We start from the raw sequence: 19,195 nt of genomic DNA, 5'->3' as shown, positions 1-19,195 counted from the left end.
GTTTTTTTTAAAAGCATGTTAGAAAGATATTTTTAAGATCACAATAGAAAAAGACAGGCTTTGTCTTATTTTTAAACCATCTGTATTGAAAATAAGTTAACCAAAATCAAATTAGTTTTATTATTCCCTAGCTAAAATAATGTTATAATTGTGCAAGATGTAGGCCAATAATCCCAACTGTGAATATTTATTCAAATATGAATAAAAAGCAGATTCAAATATATACATCAGGGCTGGGTGTGGTGGCTCACGTCTGTAATTCCGGCACTTTGGGAGGCTGAGGTGGGAGGATCACCTGAGGTCAGGAGTTCGAGACCAGCTTGACCAACATGTAGTAAAAATTAGCTGGGCGCCTGTAATCCCAGCTGCTTGGGAGGCTGAGGCAGGAGAATCACTTGAACCCTGGAGGCAGAGGTTGCAGTGAGCCAAGATTGCACCATTGCACTCCAGCCTGGGCAGAATATATATTATATATATATATATATATATATATATATATATATACACACTGTCACTGATTGATTATTATGAGAGGGCAAAAGAATATAAATTGTCTGTTCTTTTGGAGGTGAAGAAGTTACTGTTCTCTATGTTTTAGAAAATGAAAGTATGTTTTATGTACTTCTACTACGTGTTTATATTATTTAAAATGATTATTTATATTTAACGATCCCCCAATAAAATGTTTTTAAAAAATTTAATAGAATATTTTCCTTTCTAAATGTTTTTGCTGATCTGAGCATGGGTTTAGATATAAACATCTTAAGAAAAAAATCTTCCAGGGTGGTTTGCCTGGATTGAAATTATTTTATTTTAATTTAGGTACATGAATAAACACTGGACAATTGTAAGATGTGGAGATTATAAATTTCTATGCCTAATTAACATAATTATACTTTTATTTTTAATTATGATTTTTGTAGACTGGTTTCTATTATTTGGTCAACAATTGCTTTGTGCCCATAAGTTTTCCATCAAATAAGTGTATTTCACTTGTTCATGTTGGTGGTAAGAGCTTAGCTTTTATATTTACCTGGAGGACCGTTGCCTTAAACTAATATCTTTATTTGCTCTGTTCTTAGAGGTGCATGACTTTCTCCTTTGTCCTTTCTCAATTTTTCCCTGCACGTTTATTTCTGAAGAAGGCCAGCTAATAGTCTTTCCCAGGACTATTTGATTGTGGTCTCTTCATTAGCTTCGTTTAGTTTATCTATTTATATGTTTGTTTGATAACAGTTTGACCTGAGTTCCCTTCCAAGAATGGGTGATGTCAAAGTAGGTGAACCCTTGATAAGAAATGTATTGACTCTATTGTTCTATGATTGCACTTTTGTGGGCCTCAGAGGACAGACCCATTAAATCTAGGAGTTTTAGATTCTAATGTCCATTGAAAAGTCAATTTCTAAAAAAAAAAAAAAAAAAAAGAAAAGTCAATTTCTTTGAACTGCTAGGTAGTACAATTAAACTGATAGGCAGCAGCTGAATTTTGGGAGGAAAGGGAGGTGGATATTTTTCTGTTACTATGAAACAAACACATGGATTAAATTATTTTATTAAATAATTATTTCTAGAAGCCATTTCTAGATGGGAGTTGGTTCTATTTAAAAAAGGAAATTTTTGCCTGGTCAAATTCCTGTGGGTTTATATCCATATTTAATCAGTTTCGTCTTCATTCAGGCAGGCCTTAAACAGAAAAGAAAGATCAATTGGCAAATTGGGTTATAGGTATCAAAAATAAATTGTACTGGCCTGGGAGTTAGCAGTTCGGAGGGTTCCCTTCCCAGGGCTGCCATTTGTTATATGACTTCATATTTGTTGCCCTAGGCTTTGGTTTCATCACATGACAAATAAAGGCAGCAAGGATTTATTAAATGCCAATTATTTATTGTTGCTTTTTTTCCCTTTTTAAGCTATGGATTAAAATATAGGAAAAGAAAAGAAATTGTGAAAATATATTCATACTGGGGTACTGACTTTGGAGGCAAACTCTTAGTAGAATCTCTGGCCTCCTATTCTGTCCAAAAATATATACTCTTTTTCTGCCTACATATTTTTTCACTTCCCGCTCTTATCAGCTACCTGAAATGCTACTAGTTGAAGGTGAACTTATAATAATGTGTGCCCCCTTTGAAATAGTATGTACAGTCTCTGGAAACATGAGGTTATCATGAGTTACTTCAGATTGCTCTCCTCTTTTGTTTTCTAAGGCACATTGGCTACAATAAGGGGATGACTGTTTTGATTGAAGGGGACGGGATGCTGGCAATCTTTAGCATGAAGCCCTTTTGGCTGTAATAGGAAGGGTGGAGGTGGAGTCTCACATCAGGAAAGACTCTGCTCAGGGTAGAGGACAACCAGTGTAGTAGACCTGGGTAGTTTAAGAACATGGGCTTCAGAGACTGGCGCAGCTGGGCTCCATGTTGGCTTTGCCACATGACTGTAGACAAATTACTTAATCTCTTTGAGTTTATTAGCTCAGTGCCTGACTCATAGTAAGTGCTCAGTAAAACGATAGCTGTCATTATTTAAGATTTGTTCCAAGCACCTGGAACAAAAAAGACACTAAGAATGGGAGAAGAATGCACAAAGGGAGGTAGTACAGGGCCAATAACAGATTTTTGAAATTTTTCAAATTTCCGTTTGAAGTAATTTTATAGTCAGTAAATGGAAGTGAAAAAGAGAGGAATAGGAGAGCATTTCATTGATTTTTTTTTCTCTTGTACTTACACATCTCATGACCTCATGTTCCCAGAACTTAACACTTAGTTGGGTTCTAGTAGATATTTTGGGTTGAAAAGATGTTTGCTGTTTTGCATTTTGTTCTGTTTTGTTGGCTAGCCTGTGAATCTAACATTGTACATGAGGAAATGCATTTCAGGTTGAAAGCAACTGGTTTGGAAATGAACTTCAATAACATATCCCAGTTTTAAAACTCTAGGACTATCTAAACTTGTCATCTCAAAGGACTTTGTGGTGTTCTTTGTTTTTATGAGAAGATGCGAGATGTTCCCTAGTGGACATGAAAGGAGATTGGATTTGGAATTGGGTTTCCCAGGTTCTGCCATTTACTTGTATATCCAGACAAAAAAATGAAAAAACAGCATACACACAGAAGCCTCAAATCTGTGTCTTAGTTACCAACTACCAGCTGAAACTGATTAAAACACACAGTCATTTCATGGAACAATACAATTCAGGTCTGTCTAGAGTTAAGCTACCTCATTCACACATTCATTCATTCAGTCTTCACATTCATTCATTCATCATATACATATTTATTGACTCCCTGTGTAAAAGAAACTAGTAGGACTAGATGATCCCCAAACTACCTCCAACTATGAAGTTCTGAGATTTAATCTTAGAAGATATTAAGGTTCTTTTAAGTCTAAGAAACATTCTTCATGATTTTCCTTTCCCTCAGCATTCTTCATGAGAATAAAATCTTCAAAATTGTGTAAAGAAAACACAGTTTGGATGGGCGCAGTGGCTCATGCCTGTAATCCCAGCACTTCGGGAGGCCAAGGCGGGAGGATCACCTGAGGTCAGGAGTTTGAGACCAGCCTGGTTAACTAGAAACCCCGTTTCTAGTAAAAATACAAAAAGTTAGCCAGGCGTGGTGGCACGTGCCTGTAATCCCAGCTACTTGGGAGGCTGAGGCAAGAGAACTACTTGAACCCAGGAGGTGGAGGTTGCAGTGAGCTGAGATTGTATGATTGCACTCCAGCTTGGGCAATACGAGTGAAACTCCATCTCAAAAAGAAAAGAAAAGAAAAAATAGTTCATACTTTTGATATATTAAATGTCTTGGACTGTTATCAGTTAAGATACTTTTGCTTACAAGTCATTGAAGATCTAAGCCTTACCTGCAAAATCAACAATTGGAATCCATTGGTTCATGTAACTGAGAAGTTAAAATGTATAGTACAACTTCAGGTAAAGCTTGATACAGTGGCTTAAAATATGTCAGTAAGAATACAGTTTCTCTCTGGCTCTCTGTCCTGCCTTTCTCATTGTTGGCAGCCTCCTCAGGCTATATACAGTGGACCTTTGGCAGCTCTGGGATTTCCTCTTAGGCAATAACAGTTCCACATATCACATTCCCATAACACAATGTTCAAGGGAGACAAGCGTCCTCCAAAAGCCCCTGCACAGAGCCCTGGGGGTCACTGTTTCTCATTTGCTTAAACTTGATCACAGGTTCATTCCTGAACCTATTACATGGGCAGGGAGATATGCTGGTGAGCTTAGGCCCACTGCAGGAGCTGCAGATAAGCCCAGCCTTACTCAGACACACAACTGAGAATGGAGGACAGGGTATGATCCAAAGGAAAATGGGGCACTCTTAGGTTGAGAAGGAAGGAGTGGATGCTAAGGATCAGCTCATTTTCAGAGGTTTTAGCATGCTGAAACTTGGGCATATTTTATACATTTATAAACTTGAAACTGCTCTTTTTGTCTTTGTCTTTTTTTTCTTAAGCCAGAGTTTCTGTTAAAATTGCCAAAACATCTTTAAAAGATACTCTATTTGTAGACCCTCTCAAGTCTAGCCCAGATTTTTCTGTCAACAGGTAGTGATGCATGTCAGGGCACATTAGCATTACATCTTAGCATAAGCCTATAGGATGTTAATAAAATATATAGAGAGTGCACATTCAACTATCTGTAATTCTGTGAAGTCAGGCCAGATGCTTAACGCACTAGTTAGAAACTATACCACATCTTTCTGAACAATTCCAAAGGGTATTGGAGAAATAATTAGATTTTAGCAGGTCACGGATGCCTTAGAATACCAAAAGATTTTTAAAATGTTATATTAAACTGTTCTTTTGTTCTGATATTTGCCTTTTATTAGTCAACACTTAAAATGTACCTAAAAACAATCACATAACCCTTTTAACTATATTTCCAAAACATTCTGCACTGGAATGAGATCTGTCATTACAGGACTTGAAACAGATATCAAAGCAAAATCAGAGTGGTTATTTCCCTGCCTGCCTGCCTGCTTGCCCACCCTCTGGTACACCCTTCTTTTCCCCAACACTCAAGTTGGACTGTTACACTTTGGGGACTGGGAGAAATGCAATTAAAAATCACAACTGAGAAAAAGCACCTCCTCGGCCTCCCAGGAAAGAAAGGAGGAATTGTGATTCAGAATAAGCTAGTAAAAGTCACGGGGTGTGGCAGTAGCTGGTGCAAGACTAGAAGCCTGCTGATCCCTACTTTCTTCCCTCTTCAGCACCTCCATATATGGCCATGCAGATAGAGCATATACAGCTCCAGCTGATATAGGTCAAAGCTGTGTCCTTGACCCCTTGCCATTCCCCAGTGCCCTGTCCCCTTCACTTGTTTTAAAATGTTAAAAAAAAAAAAGACTTAAAATGATCCTTGAAAAAGTTAGAGACTTGGAGGAAGCAGATTGAGTCAATCATTTCTGTATGATACTTTCTATGTGGCCCTGAGAAAATAACTGGAGCTCTTTGAGCCTTAGTTCCTTTATTTATGAAGACAGGTATGTGGATCCCACCTAATTTCCTATTATGGACTTCAAATAAAGTGGTGGATGTAATAGTTCAGTACTAAATCCAAGAAAGCACATACCAAGACTGAGTTGAAACCTGGGGATAGTTGCTTTTAATCTTCATAGTGATGAGTGGGGCCAGGATCAGTTCAAAAGAAACAATTCACTAATGTTAAACTGAACTGTGTGCTTTAACAATTTCTCTTTGGGAATGAAACAATTTGAGAAATGCTTTTGCCTTCTCTCCTGGATGCTAGACTTTGAGATAACAGTATCTAATGCTGGTTCTGAGACTTAATTACAAATCAAAGGACAAATTCCTTATCTTTGGCAATGATTAGTATAAAATACAGCTTTGGAGGAGTGACTAACAGTTAATAGGAACAGATCAATATATGTCTGACTATTGAGATGTGGATCAATATACAAGTGGATTGCCCTGAAGCACGTGATTTTCTCTGTGTAGCCAGCTACTGCTGTCAGTTTGGACCAAAGTGGTCATCATTTTGAAACCATCTTATTGTTTCACTATTTCTGGAGTATTGGTGCTAATTTTAGATACACAAATAGACTTTCTGAAAGGAAGATTTTCTGAAATTGTCAGATTTTTTTTTTCTGGAAACTGGCTCTGTAGTTCTCCTTGTATTGGAGATTATCTCTTTGCTATTTCTCTGCAGTCTAGACTACTTGGGTACATTAACATGCTTAATGTTGAAAGAAACATGTTTAAAGTAGAGTCAAAGACTGTTTTCTATTTTATCTGTTTGTTAATGACTATGGAAATTGCCCTTCATTGGCACTGTCTGCAGGAAGCAGATTTACTACAATTAGCATTTATTGCCCCTTGGGAACTGGTATGAACTGATTATTTGCAAGATTTTCGGGGATCAAGTATCAGTTGATTAGATTCAGATTATGTAAATGTTTTACAATCTATTCCAAATAAAATAAGTTAAAAATTAAGTCACATTTACCATTGGGAAATTTTCTGTAAAATATAAAGGTACTTAAATTTTCTAAGCATGATTTATGATAAATATGTTATATATTAACTAGACTCACTTAGTTCATTCTGTAAATGATTAACCTCAAATTTGAGGAATTTAAAAACATTTTATAATTTTTTCACTAGTTAAGTTTGTTTTTTGTTTTGTTTGACATTTGAAATGTATTCATGCTGGAAATTCACAAAACTTTGCTAGGTTTCCTATGTGGGTTTAAAAATTAAGATCTAGACTTAACAAGTTTATTTAAAGTACATAAATATTGCCAAAACGTATTTATAGTTTAATGAGCGTTCATTCTTATGTTCAAAGTTGTTTTAAAAATTGAAGGTAGACTTGAAAAAGAGTAAAAAAATGTGTCACTTTTTAAAGTTATTAATTTTTGTTTGGAGAAATTCGAGGAGCTTTTTGGTAATTGTTTAATTCTCATATTTACATAGAAGCAACACACAACTGTTTGAGCAGCTTTGGATGTAACTCTTCTTTGTTTTCTTCAGTGGCCCAGGGAACAGACTTGTCACTGTGAAGTGCTCATGTGTAATCCTGTCCTCCCTTTCTTCCCCAAGGCAAATCAGAAATAAGCTTATCAGATCATATCTTATTAACAAAGAACAAAGGATTTTGACTGACCACAGAGTAGGAAAGGACTAGCAAAATATAAATGTCAAAGGTTTGCCGACAAAAATCCTAGTTTGACAGTGGTTTTAAGTAACTAAACTTTTTTGAAAGTAGGATTTACATATTTTTAAAACATTTGCCTGAATTATACTTTGTCTAGGATTTTAAGTGCATTAGTTAATGGCTTTACCTATATTTTATATATGAATTAAATACAATTATCACTATTATTATTATTGTCATTGTTGTTATTATTTGTTCCTTACAAGCAAATCTTTCTAGCTTATATCTGAGAGAAGTTAGAGACAATTATATTATATCCTATGTGTTTTCAGTTTAAAGTGTTTTAACAGAAAGTATAAATAGCCTTCTAATAAAGGGAGAAATGTTTTTCTGATAGAAAGTACAATACATTATTTAGGTAATTATAAGGAACTTTTAAATCATATTTATGTCTTGTTTTCTTGGTTATTTTTATTTGAAGGTCTTTTTTTTAGATAGAGTCTTGCTCTATCGCCCAGGCTGGAGTAGCTGGGACTACAGGCATGCACCACCATGCCCGGCTAATTTTTGTATTTTTAGTAGAGATGGGTTTTGCCATATTGGCCAGGCTGGTCTCGAACTCCTGACGTCAGATGATCTGCCTGCATTGGCCTCCCAAATTGCTGGGATTACAGATGAGAGCCACCACACCTGGCCTGAAGATGATTTTTCTATAAGCACAACAAGTTGTTCATTATTTAGAGTTGTGATAGTAGGAAGGAAATAACTTTAGAAAGGAAGAGAGCAGGCTGGGCACGGTGGCTCACACCTGTTATCCCAGCACTTTGATCACGAGGTCAAGAGATCGAGACCATCCTGGCTAATATGGTGAAAATAAAAATATAAAAAATACTACTAAAAATACAAAAAAATTAGCTGGGTGTGGTGGTGGGCGCCTGTAGTCCCAGCTACTTGGGAGGCTGAGGCAGGAGAATGGCGTGAACCTGGGAGGCGGAGCTTGCAGTGAGCCGAGACTGCACCACTGCACTCTAGCTTGGGCCACAGAATGAGATTCTGTCTCAAAAAAAAAAAAAAAAAAAAAAGAGAGCAATTCCCTTGTGAAAATCAGGCTTGCATTTTCTTGAAGTTTGAAGTTTAAGGTAATCTAATTTTATCACAAAAATAATAATGATCCCAAATATATTTGGGAAAAAAGATAAATTTTTAATCCATATGAATAGCAAAAACATAAACACTACAAGATGTATGAATGTAGTGTTTTTGTTTTGTTTGCCTTATGTTCTGTAGACTTCCTATGTGGCTCACATTCTATAATTGTTTTTTTAAACTTTCTTTTCCCTTGGCTTCTTTGCTCCTACATTATCTGATTCTGCTTAAGGAAGAGCCCCTGAACAAAGAACAGATATTACCATCTCCATTCTAATATAGCTGATTTCTAGTAATTGTATAGCAGATGCTTGTTCAAGCACCTAGTTACGTGTATTCTAACAAAAACGTGGTATTCAGGCTCAGACAGTTTACAATTTTTTAAAGCACTTTATCCAACTTACTAGCATTCTGTTTGTTTTGTTTAGATTGATTTTACTATCATCTAAGTCTCAGAATTTGCTAATTAGGAGGAATGGGTGGTGATGTCTAAGTAATCTGTTGCTTTGAGAGTGTTTAGTAGAAACTCAGACGGAACAAAAGCAGTAAGAAGGAGAAGGTAGAACAGGTACTCTAAGAGGACCCCTAGTTTAATGCCTTGTTTGCCACGTGTCTTCCCTTGGTCAGTTTTTCAACAAATGCTTATTGAATAGCAAAGTGTGCCTCATAAGTCTGATCTCTTTCACTATATTCTCTGTTTTTCAAAGACTTTATAACTAACTTTCCCAAGTTGGTGTATCTACTTATACATAGATTATAGGTTGGACAAAACCATCTCATGACACAGATATATAGGTTCTTGAGCAATCTCAAAGAAATGACAAAGAAACTTTTTTGTGGTCTGTGGGTGAGAAGGTCAGCAACAATTTAACGAATGTGCTCTAGATCACAAAACGTGTTTGAAATGAGACTGAAAGCAGCTAGAGGAAAAGTTTTTGAAGAGATAGTAAGGAGAGAATCAGAGGTGCTAAGATAGCAACAGCATGTTAATTTGAGGTGAAAAGAGTCCTAATTAGTAGGTAGATTTTGGACTCTTTATCAGTTACTATGGTGGTAAGTGCAAGCAAGGAAGACAGAGGAAATTCTCTAGGAACATTCATAATGCACATATGAGAGGTCACCCATCCTTGTAGTGAGTTTTGGGGATGGATAGAGGAAATTGCTGAATTGTAGAGGCCAATTATGAAAAAGAAAGTACATAGATTTGGGCTAAATAATAATACCGATGTAATGAGACCAGTATTCTAATAATGATAATAGCATGAAAAGAGTAGTGGACAGCTAAATATAGACTAAAATATAGTAAAATCTGATTGTACAGGATGGTAAGGGTACACAAATATGGAGATGTGTTACTACTCTGGAATGTGACCTAATCCTGCTGATTTCCATCTTACGCTCTTCCAGGGAAGAGAGATGAGGCTTTCCAAAGGCTGCCAGTTTTAAGTTTACAGGAGAATCCATGGGATTCCCAAGTTATTATCTGTTCTGCATTCAGAAATACAATTCCTTGGCTAAGAAAGGGTATCCTCTACCATTTGCTTTAGGAGAATGAAAACTGACCCTTGCCAAGAGAGCCAGAACTAAGCCTTGGCTATTAAACGAGGATATGGGACATGGGGCCAACATGTCCCAGCCAGATCACCCACACATCCATTAGGAATATAGGGCAGCTTTCAGGGGTTTCTGGTGTGTATCCAGGTTAACATCTAGCCTAATATTGCCATGTCAGGGGAGGCAACAGAGTCATCCAAGATATGAAACCGGAACAAATGTATAGGTATAAGCCAGGCACGGTGGCTCACACCTGTAATCCCAGCACTTTGGGAGGCTGAGGCAGGTGGATCATCTGAGGTCAGGAGTTTGAGACCAGCCTGGCCAGCATGTTGAAACCCTGTCCCTGTCTCTACTAAAAATACAAAAAAATTAGCTGGTATGGTGGTACGCACCCGTAGTCCCTGCTACTTGGGAGGCTGAGGCAGGAGAATTGCTTGAGCCCCAGAGGTGGAGGTTGCAGTGAGCTGAGATTGTACCATTGCACTCCAGCCTAGGCATCAGAGCAAGATTCTGTCTCAAAAAATAAAAATAAAATAAAAATAAAGAAAGAAAAGAAAAAAAGTGTATCGGTATTAGAACATGGAATAAAAATTCTGTGACATTAAGGGTTCATGGTAATTTGTATTAGAATGTACATGAAAGAAAATATTAAGAAGGAAGGTATACCAGTTCAGGATGTGTTATCTACCAAATAATGTGCCAGAATCCTAATAGGCATTTCTATTTACATTTGGCTCTTCTGAACCTTATTACTTCCTTCAACTTGTCCTTTGTGAACAACATCTTTTATTAGTAGACAAAAAAAAAAAAAGAATTTCTTATCAATTTAGGAAAACCACCAATTTTCCTGTTATCTCAAGGAATGATTTTTGGTGGAATGTACCCTAATTCTATTTTTTCTCCTCAGTATCTTTAATATGTGATGCTTACAGATTCATTAAAAAATAAATGAATATTTATGACTTGGAATATTATGCTATCAGGAACCATGTGTGCATTTTTTAACTACAAGAAATGAACTGACCACTACTGTCTATTTCCATCAGACTTGTTTCAATTAACAGCACTTTGGGAGGCTGAGGCAGGCAGATCACTTGAGCCTAGGAGTTCGGGACTAGCTTGGGCAACATGATGAAGTCCCGTCTCTACAAAAAATACGAGAATTAGCTGGGCGCGGTGGTACATGCCTTTGGTCCCAGCTACTTGGGAGGCTGAGGTGGGAGGATTGCTTGAGCCTAGGAGGTGGAGGTTATGGTGGGCCATGATCACCCCACTGTATTCCAGCCTGGGTGACAGAATGAGGCCCTGTCTCTAAATAAATAAACAAACAAATAAATAAATGGAAAATAAAAATAATCTGAATTCCCACTACCCAGTATTAACATTGGGTGGTATAAAGTGTTTCAAACGTTTACAACTTGTACCTATATGCAAACTTTTTTTTTTTTTTACAAATTAGGAAAATAGTGTACTTGTTTTATAACTTGTTTTTTATTTTTAATTTTTGTGGGTACATACTAGGTATATATATTTATGAGGTACATGAGATACTTTAATACAAGAATGCAATGTGTAATAATCGCATCATGGAAAATGGGGTACCCATCCCTTCAAGCATTTGTCCTTTGTGTTATACTTCAGTTAATACTCTTAGTTATTTTAAAATGACTATAGCCACCCTGTTATACTATCAAATATGAGGTATTATTCATTCTTCTTTTATATATATATATATATATAGTACCTATTAACCATATATATAGTATATATATGGTTAATTAATTATATATTATATATTAACATTTTATATATATATATATTGTACCTATTAACCATCCCCACCCACCTCCCCACTGCCTCCTGAGTACTTTTCCCGGACCCTGGTAACCATCTTTTATTCTCTGTCTACATGAATTCCATCGTTTTTATTTTGAAATCCCACAAATAAGTGAGCACATGTGATGTTTGTCTTTCTGTGCCTGGCTTGTTTCATGTAATATAATGACCTCTAGTTCCATCCATGTTATTGCAAATGACAGAATCTTATTCTTTTTTTTTTTGTTGTTGTTGTTGTTGTTGCCCAGGCTGGAGTGCAATGCGATTGTCCTGCCTCAGCCTCCCAAGTAGCTGGAACTACAGGCATGCACCACCATGCCTGGCTAATTTGTTGTATTTTAGTAGAGACAGGGTTTCACCATGTTGGTCAGGCTGGTCTCAAATTCCTGACCTCAGGTGATCCACCCACCTCAGCCTCCCAAAGTGCTAGGATTACAGGCGTGAGCCACTGTGCCTGGTCATCTTATTCTTTTTTATTTTGTTTGGCTGAATAGTACTCCATTGTGTATAAGTACCATATTTTCTTTATCCATTTGTCTGCTGATGAACTCTTAGGTTGCTTCCAAATCTTGGTTGTTGTGAGCAGTTCTGGAACAAACATGAGAGTGCAAATATTTATTCAATATACTGATTTCTTTTCTTTTGGGTATATACCCAGCAGTGGGATTGCTGGGTCATATGAGAGCTCTATTTTTAGTTTTTTGAGGAATCTCAAAAGTGTTCTCTGTAGTGGTTGTACTAATTTATGTTCCCACCAACAGTGTACGATGGTTCCCTTTTTCTCCACACCCTCACCAGCATTTGTTATTGCCTGTCTTTTGGATAAAAGACAGGCAATAACAAATGGGGTGAGTTGATATTTTAACTGGGGTGAGATGATATCTCTTTGTAGTTTTGCTTTGCATTTCCCTGATGATTAGTGGTGTTGATCACTTTTTCCTATGCCTGTTTGCTATTTGTGTGTCTTCTTTTGAGAAATATCTATTCAACTATTTTGCCCATTTTTTGATTGGATTAATATTTTTTTCCTATAGAGTTCTTGAGCTCCTTGTATATTCTGGTTATTAATCCCTTGTCAGATGGGTAGTTTACAGATATTTTCTCCTTTTCTGTGGGTTGTCTCTTCACTTTGTTGATTGTTTCCTTTGCTGTGCAGAAACTTTTTAACTTGATGTGACCCCATTTGCTCATTTTTGCTTTGGTTGCCTGTGCTTGTGGGGTATTACTCAAGAAATCTTTGCCCAGACCTATGTCCTGAAGAGTTTTCCTTATGAGTTTCCTCATAGCTTGAGGTGTTAGATTTCAACCTTCAATCCATTTTGATTTGATTTTTGTGTAAGGTGAGAGGTAGGGATCAAGTTTAATTCTTTTGCATATGGATATTCAGTTTTCCCAGGATAAATTATTGAAGAGACTGTCTTTTCCCCAAGGTGTGTTCTTGGCACCTTTGTCAAAAATGAGTTCACTGTAGGTGTGTGGATTTGTTTCTGGGTTCTCTATTCTGTTCCATTGAGCTATGTGTCTGTTTTTGTGCCAGTACCATGCTGTTTTGGTTGTTATAGCTCTGTAGTATAATCTGACATCAGGTAATGTGGTTCCTTCAACTACTTTTCTTTTTGCTCAGGGTGGCTTTGGCTATACTGGCTTTTTTTTTTTTTTTTTTGGTTCCACATAATTTTTTTTAAATTTCTGTGAAGATTGTCATTGGTGTTTTGATAGAGATTGCATTGAATCTATAGATTGCTGTGGGTGGTATGGATATTTTAATAATATTGATTATTTCACTCCATGAACATGGAATATCATTCCATTTTTGTGTGTCATCTTCAATTTCTTGTATCAGTGTTTTATATTTTTAATTGTACAGAGCTTTCACTTATTTGGTTAATTCCTAGGTATTTAATTTTATTTGTGGCTATTGTAAATGGGATTTCTTTTTTAATTTTCTTTTCAGGTTGTTCACTGTTGGCATATAGAAATGCTACTGATTTTTGCATGTTGATTTTGTATCCTGCAACTTTACTGAATTTATCAGTTCTAATAGTTTTTGGTGGAGTGTTTATGTTTTTCCAAACATAAGAACATATCATCTGCAAATAAGGAAACTTTGTCTTCTTCCTTTCCAATTTGGATGTCCTTTATTTCTTTCTTTTGTCTTATTGCTCTAGCTAGGACTTTCAGTTCTGTGTTGAATAACAGTGGTGAGAGTGGGCATCCTTGTCATGTTACAGATCTAAAAGGAAAGGCTTTCCTCATTCAGTGTGATGCTAGCTGTGGGTCTGTCATATATGGCTGTTATGTTGAGGTTCATTTGTTCTATATCCAGTTATTTGAGGGTTTTTATCATGAAAGGATGTATAACTTTATCGAATGCTTTTTCAGCAGCAATTGAAATGATCAGACAGTTTTTGTCTTTTGTTCTGTAGATATGATGTATCACACTAATTGATTTGCATATGTTGAACTATCCTTACATCCCAGGGATAAACCCCACTTTGTCATAATGAATGATCTTTTCAATATGTTGTTTAATGCAATTTGCTAGTATTTTGGTGAGGTTTTGCATCAATATTCTTCAGAGATATTGGCCTGTAGTTTTTGTTTTGTTTTTGGTGTGTCTAACTTATTTGTTTTATGACTTTGCACAGTGACCTACATAACTAGCCTCTCTAGCTGGGCGTTTGTGTGCTTTCCAGTTTTTCAAGATTGTGAGCAAATTATGATAAAAATACTCGTCTCGCTTTGGCAGCACATAGACTAAAATTGGAACGATATAGAGAAGATTAGCATGGCCCCTGCACAAGGATGACATGCAAATTTGTGAAGCATTCCATATTTAACAAAGATAAAAATACTCCTAACTAAATCTTTATGCTTATTATGTATATTTATTAGGATAACTTCTTTGAGGTAAAACTTACAGTTTATAGGGATGACACTCTTTTAATGAATTTGCTGTAATTACAAGATTGTCCTCCAGAAAGGATATATGCATCCTTCTAACCTCTGCCCCTTCAGTAACATTGAGTAGCGTTCATCTTTAACTTAATAGGAGATACATTGTATGTTAATATTGATTTAATTTGTATTTATAGAAGGAGCACATTTTCTTGTTTTGGGAAAGGGCGTTTTCTTTTTCTTCTTTTTCTCATTCCTTAATTTCCCCTTTTTGGCTAAACTTTTTCTATGTGATCCATTTTTTTTTTTTAGAAGATAAGCATGGAAGTACAGAGACTAATATAACAACAATGCACCACACAGAATTAACAAAGGTTAACATTTGAATATTTTTGCTTTAGCTTCTTCATTAAAAATGGGATATAATATGATAATAAAGTTGAAATATTATTAGTTTCCACTCTCATCCACTTACCTCTTTCCTTATCCATAGGCATCTACTATCATCAATTTGATAGTATTTTCCAGTTTATGTTTTCATATTTGTTTAATTAAAATTAGCGTTAGCTGTGACTGTTCAAAAATTCAAATTACGAATGGCTTCAACAATATGGATGTTGATTTGTCACTTGTGTAAAAGTCCAAATAGGGGGTCTAGGGTGTGTATGGTCCTCCACACAGTCAGCGACCGATGTTTCTTCCAACTTGTTGCTTTATGTGGGTTGTCTTGGTCTCATAATAGTAGCAGCCTTATTCCAGGAAGAACAGAAAAGGGATTATAAATATACTAGAATTAATAATTACTCATCTGTTATAATTAATAGCAATAATTACTTATTTTAATGATAATTTATTCATTAACTGCAAAACTGTATTTAATTGTGTCCTGTACAAATAAGACTGCAAGGAACATTCTTTTCCATATCTCCTACTCCACATGTGTGAGTTTCTCTTGACAAATATATCTAGAAGTGGAATTTCAGGGTTTTAAGGGATGACTATTTTTTACCTATACTAGATATTGCAAAATTTTTAAGCTTTCTCTGTTAGAGTATTTTTAACTGCAGGTAACAGACAATGGAATTTAAAGTGGCTTAAATAAAGAAACCTATCACCTCATATAATAAGAAGTCCAGAGGTAGAACTGCTCTAGATTTGGGTAATTCGTTGACTCAATAGCTTTCCTCGCGGTCATGAGGAATCAGGTGCAGACAAAACAATGGCCAGAGGCGTTTATTACTCTATGTCTCTTTTGAAGGGCAAAGAAACTTTCTTTAGAAATTTGTGTTAGCTACATTCTTTCATGTCTCATTGGCTAAAATTAAATCACATGCCAATGCCTAAATTGATTACTTATAAGGGTCTACAGGACCATGATGATTGGCTGGGGGGCAAGGCTAGTTTTGCTTAAAAAATATCATCAGGAGGAAGGAGATACCTGAACAAAGTATACCTTTAGGAAGGAAGAAGGGGAAGGTGGGTGTCAAGTTGGCAATCTGCAGTGTCTGCTCTCTCTAAAGTGGTTACTGCATTCCCATCATTAGTATTTGAGTTACTAATTGTTAGGATTTTTGTTTTTTTTACCAATCTAATGATCAACACTTTGTTGTTGTATTCCTTAGAATTTTTCTGTTTCAATTGGGTTGTTCACATTTTTAGATATTTATAGACCCTTAGGATTTTCTTTTCTTTGAAGTACCTTAGCTATATTCTTTGCCTGATATTCTCCTAAGTTATTTGTATTTTTCTTATTGATTTGTAGCAGTTCTTTACATATTCTGGATAATAATTATTTGTATGTATACTTGTGTTGGAAGTTTCTTCCATCCGTGAATGGCTTGTGTTTTTACATTTGTTTGCATTAAAAATGTGTTTATAACTTAAATATTTGTGTTTCTTGTGTCTTATTCCAAGAACCATTTTTTATACCAAAGTCATACAGGTTTTTTTTTTTTAAAGTATTCTATTTCTTATTGAATTTTAGGTGGATATCAGCCTTTGCTTGCTGTATCCTAGCAGTTTTTAAAGTGATGGATGGACTCTTTCAAAGTGTCTGCAAGACTAACACTATTTTTATAATGATATTAAGATGTCATTTGCCCTTTCCCCCATATATATAGAATTGGATCTTTTTCAACTTTTATTTTAGATTCATGGGTACATGTGCAGGTTTGTTACATGGATGTATTGAATGATGCTGAGGTTCGGGGTACAAATGATCTTATCACACAGGTACTGAGCACGGTACCCAACAGTTAGTTTTCAACCCTTGTTCCCCTTTTTCCCTTCCTTCTCTAGTAGTTCCCAGTTTCTATGTATTCCTAGGTATTTTATTTTGTTCATGGCTATTGGCTTTATGCCTATGAGTACCCAGTGTTTAGCTCCCACATCTAGGTGAGAACATGCAGTATTTGGTTTTCTGTTCCTGCATTAATTCACTTAGGATAATGACCTCTGGCTGCATCTGTGTTGCTGCAAAGATACAATTTCGTTCTTTCTTATGGCTGTGTAGTATTCTATGGTGTATATGTACCTCATTCTCTTTATCCAATCCACTAGTGACAGGCACCTAGGTTGATTCCATGTCTTTCTATTGTGAACAGTGCTGCAGAATAGAAACTGGTAGAATGATTTGTTTTCTTATAGATATATACCCAGAAATGGGATTGCGGGGTAGTTCTAAGTTCTTTGAGAAACTTCCAAACTGCTTTCCACAGTGGCTGAACTAATTTACATTCCCAACAGTGCATATACAGGTCATTAACAAAATTAACATAAGAGATACCACTTGTAACCTATCAAATTATAAAATAATGTTTTAAATGATAACTAATATAAGACAGAGTGAGTTGTGACACTGACACTGACTAGAAGTTCCAGAAAGGTAACTTTCTGGAAATATGTTGCAAAGACCCCTCTAATCCATGTATTTTTAACTCAGTAATTTCTGTTTTAGAAGCCAGCCTGAGGAAATTGAAAGAAAGATGTTCAGTGTGGAATTATTTAAAAGATAAAAAAAGTGGAAGCAACCAGATATCCATCAATAAAATACAGAATCAAGTTTTATCTATGGAGAGAATTATTTTGTAACCATTTATGTGTTCAGAGGTTTTTTTGTGATGACACGGAAATATACTATGTAACTGTGACAAAATCAGCATATAAAACTCTACATGTCTTATGATTTTAATGATATTAAGAGCAAATTTGAAATGGAAAAAAGGAAAGAAACTATCAAAATGTTTACAGTGGGTATCTCTGAGTATTGTTATGCATATTTTAAAAATTAGCTTTCCAATTTTTTATGATAAATGTATATTGTTTTCACTAATACAAGTGTTATTAAAAAGGTCTGGTAAAGATTGGCTATTTTTCGTTTCAGCCTTGAGATTATTGGGAGTGGAGAGGGACCTTTTATGAAATGAAGTCTCTTATTTCTTTGGGGAGGGAGTAGTACATTTGGTAGTGTGTCTTTCCCGATGGAAAGAGAGGAATGTGACCCAGCAGGGCCTGGGGCAGCAGATACTAACTCAGCTGGATTTCAAGAACAACCATTGGATCCTGATTTAGTGGAATGCACTCCAGACTGCTTAGTGTCATGGTTAAGGGTGCTAGTTTTGTAGCCAGAGTTTCTAGTTGATAGCCTAGTTCTGCCACTTGTGAGCTGAATTAAGTTTTGGGTAAATTACTTAGTCTCTGTGTGTGTGTTTCAGTGTTTCCATATATGAATTGGGAATAATAACACTCTCTGTGCCATGGGATTCTTACGAGAATAAACTGAATTATTATGTTTAAAATTGTCAGCAGAGTGTTCCCACATAATAAGCTCTTACTATTTTTTTAGTAAGTTTTAATAGGTCTTACTATTGGTGGTTTAATCAGCTATTACCTCATAACAAACCTCCCCAAAATTGGTGCCCTAAAATAACATGAAATAACTTATTTAGTCCATAAATCTCAATAGTTATAGCTCATCTCTGCTCCACAGGGCATCAACTGAGATGGCTCACCTGGGGGCTGGAGGATCTACTTTCTTTCTTTTTTTTTTTTTTTTTTTTTGAGATGGAGTCTTGCTCTATCACCCAGGATGGAGTGCAGTGGTGCAATTTCGGCTCACTGCAACCTCTGCCTCCTGGGTTCAAGCAGTTCTCTTGCCTCAATCCCAAGTAGCTGGGATTACAAGCATGAGCTACCATGCCTGGCTAGTTTTTATATTTTTAGTAGAGATGAGGTTTCACCATGTTGGACAGGCTGGTCTCAAACTCCTGACTTCAGGTGATCCGCCCACCTTGGCCTCCCAAAGTGCTGGGATTACAGGCGTGAGCCACCATGCCTGGCCTGGAGGATCTACTTTCAAGGGACCTCACACACGGCTGGCAAATTGGCACTGGCTTCTGCTAGGAGCTCAGCCAGAGCTGTGTGATGGGGGTCTCTATTTTCTCCAAGTGGGCTTCTTCATGGACTGTCCAGGCTTCCCTATGGCAGCATGTCTGGATTTGGAAAGTGAGCATCTTGAACAAAACAGGCAGGGGTGACTTCTTTATCCTACTACTTCATGGAGTACTACTTCCATCATAGTCATGAATCCATCCAGATTTAAGAGGCAGGAAAATAG

General features: G+C 36.3%; 1 protein-coding gene and 1 non-coding gene across 5 annotated transcripts in view; both read left to right on the top strand.

The window, feature by feature from the left end:
• The window catches only part of MACROD2 (mono-ADP ribosylhydrolase 2), a 2,131,323-nt gene that overhangs the window by 372,824 nt on the left and 1,739,304 nt on the right, over positions 1-19,195 (top strand). The gene's annotated exons all lie outside the window — the stretch shown is intronic.
• Positions 14,420-14,522, top strand: LOC116461590 (U6 spliceosomal RNA). Its single transcript, XR_004246122.1, has one exon. It is a non-coding gene; the product is annotated as a U6 spliceosomal RNA (small nuclear RNA).

This window comes from Hylobates moloch, unplaced genomic scaffold, assembly GCF_009828535.3.
Source record: "Hylobates moloch isolate HMO894 unplaced genomic scaffold, HMol_V3 SCAFFOLD_21, whole genome shotgun sequence".
Lineage (NCBI taxonomy): Eukaryota > Metazoa > Chordata > Mammalia > Primates > Hylobatidae > Hylobates > Hylobates moloch.
Note: the sequence above shows the minus strand (reverse complement) of the source record. Positions and strands in the feature narration are given on the sequence as shown.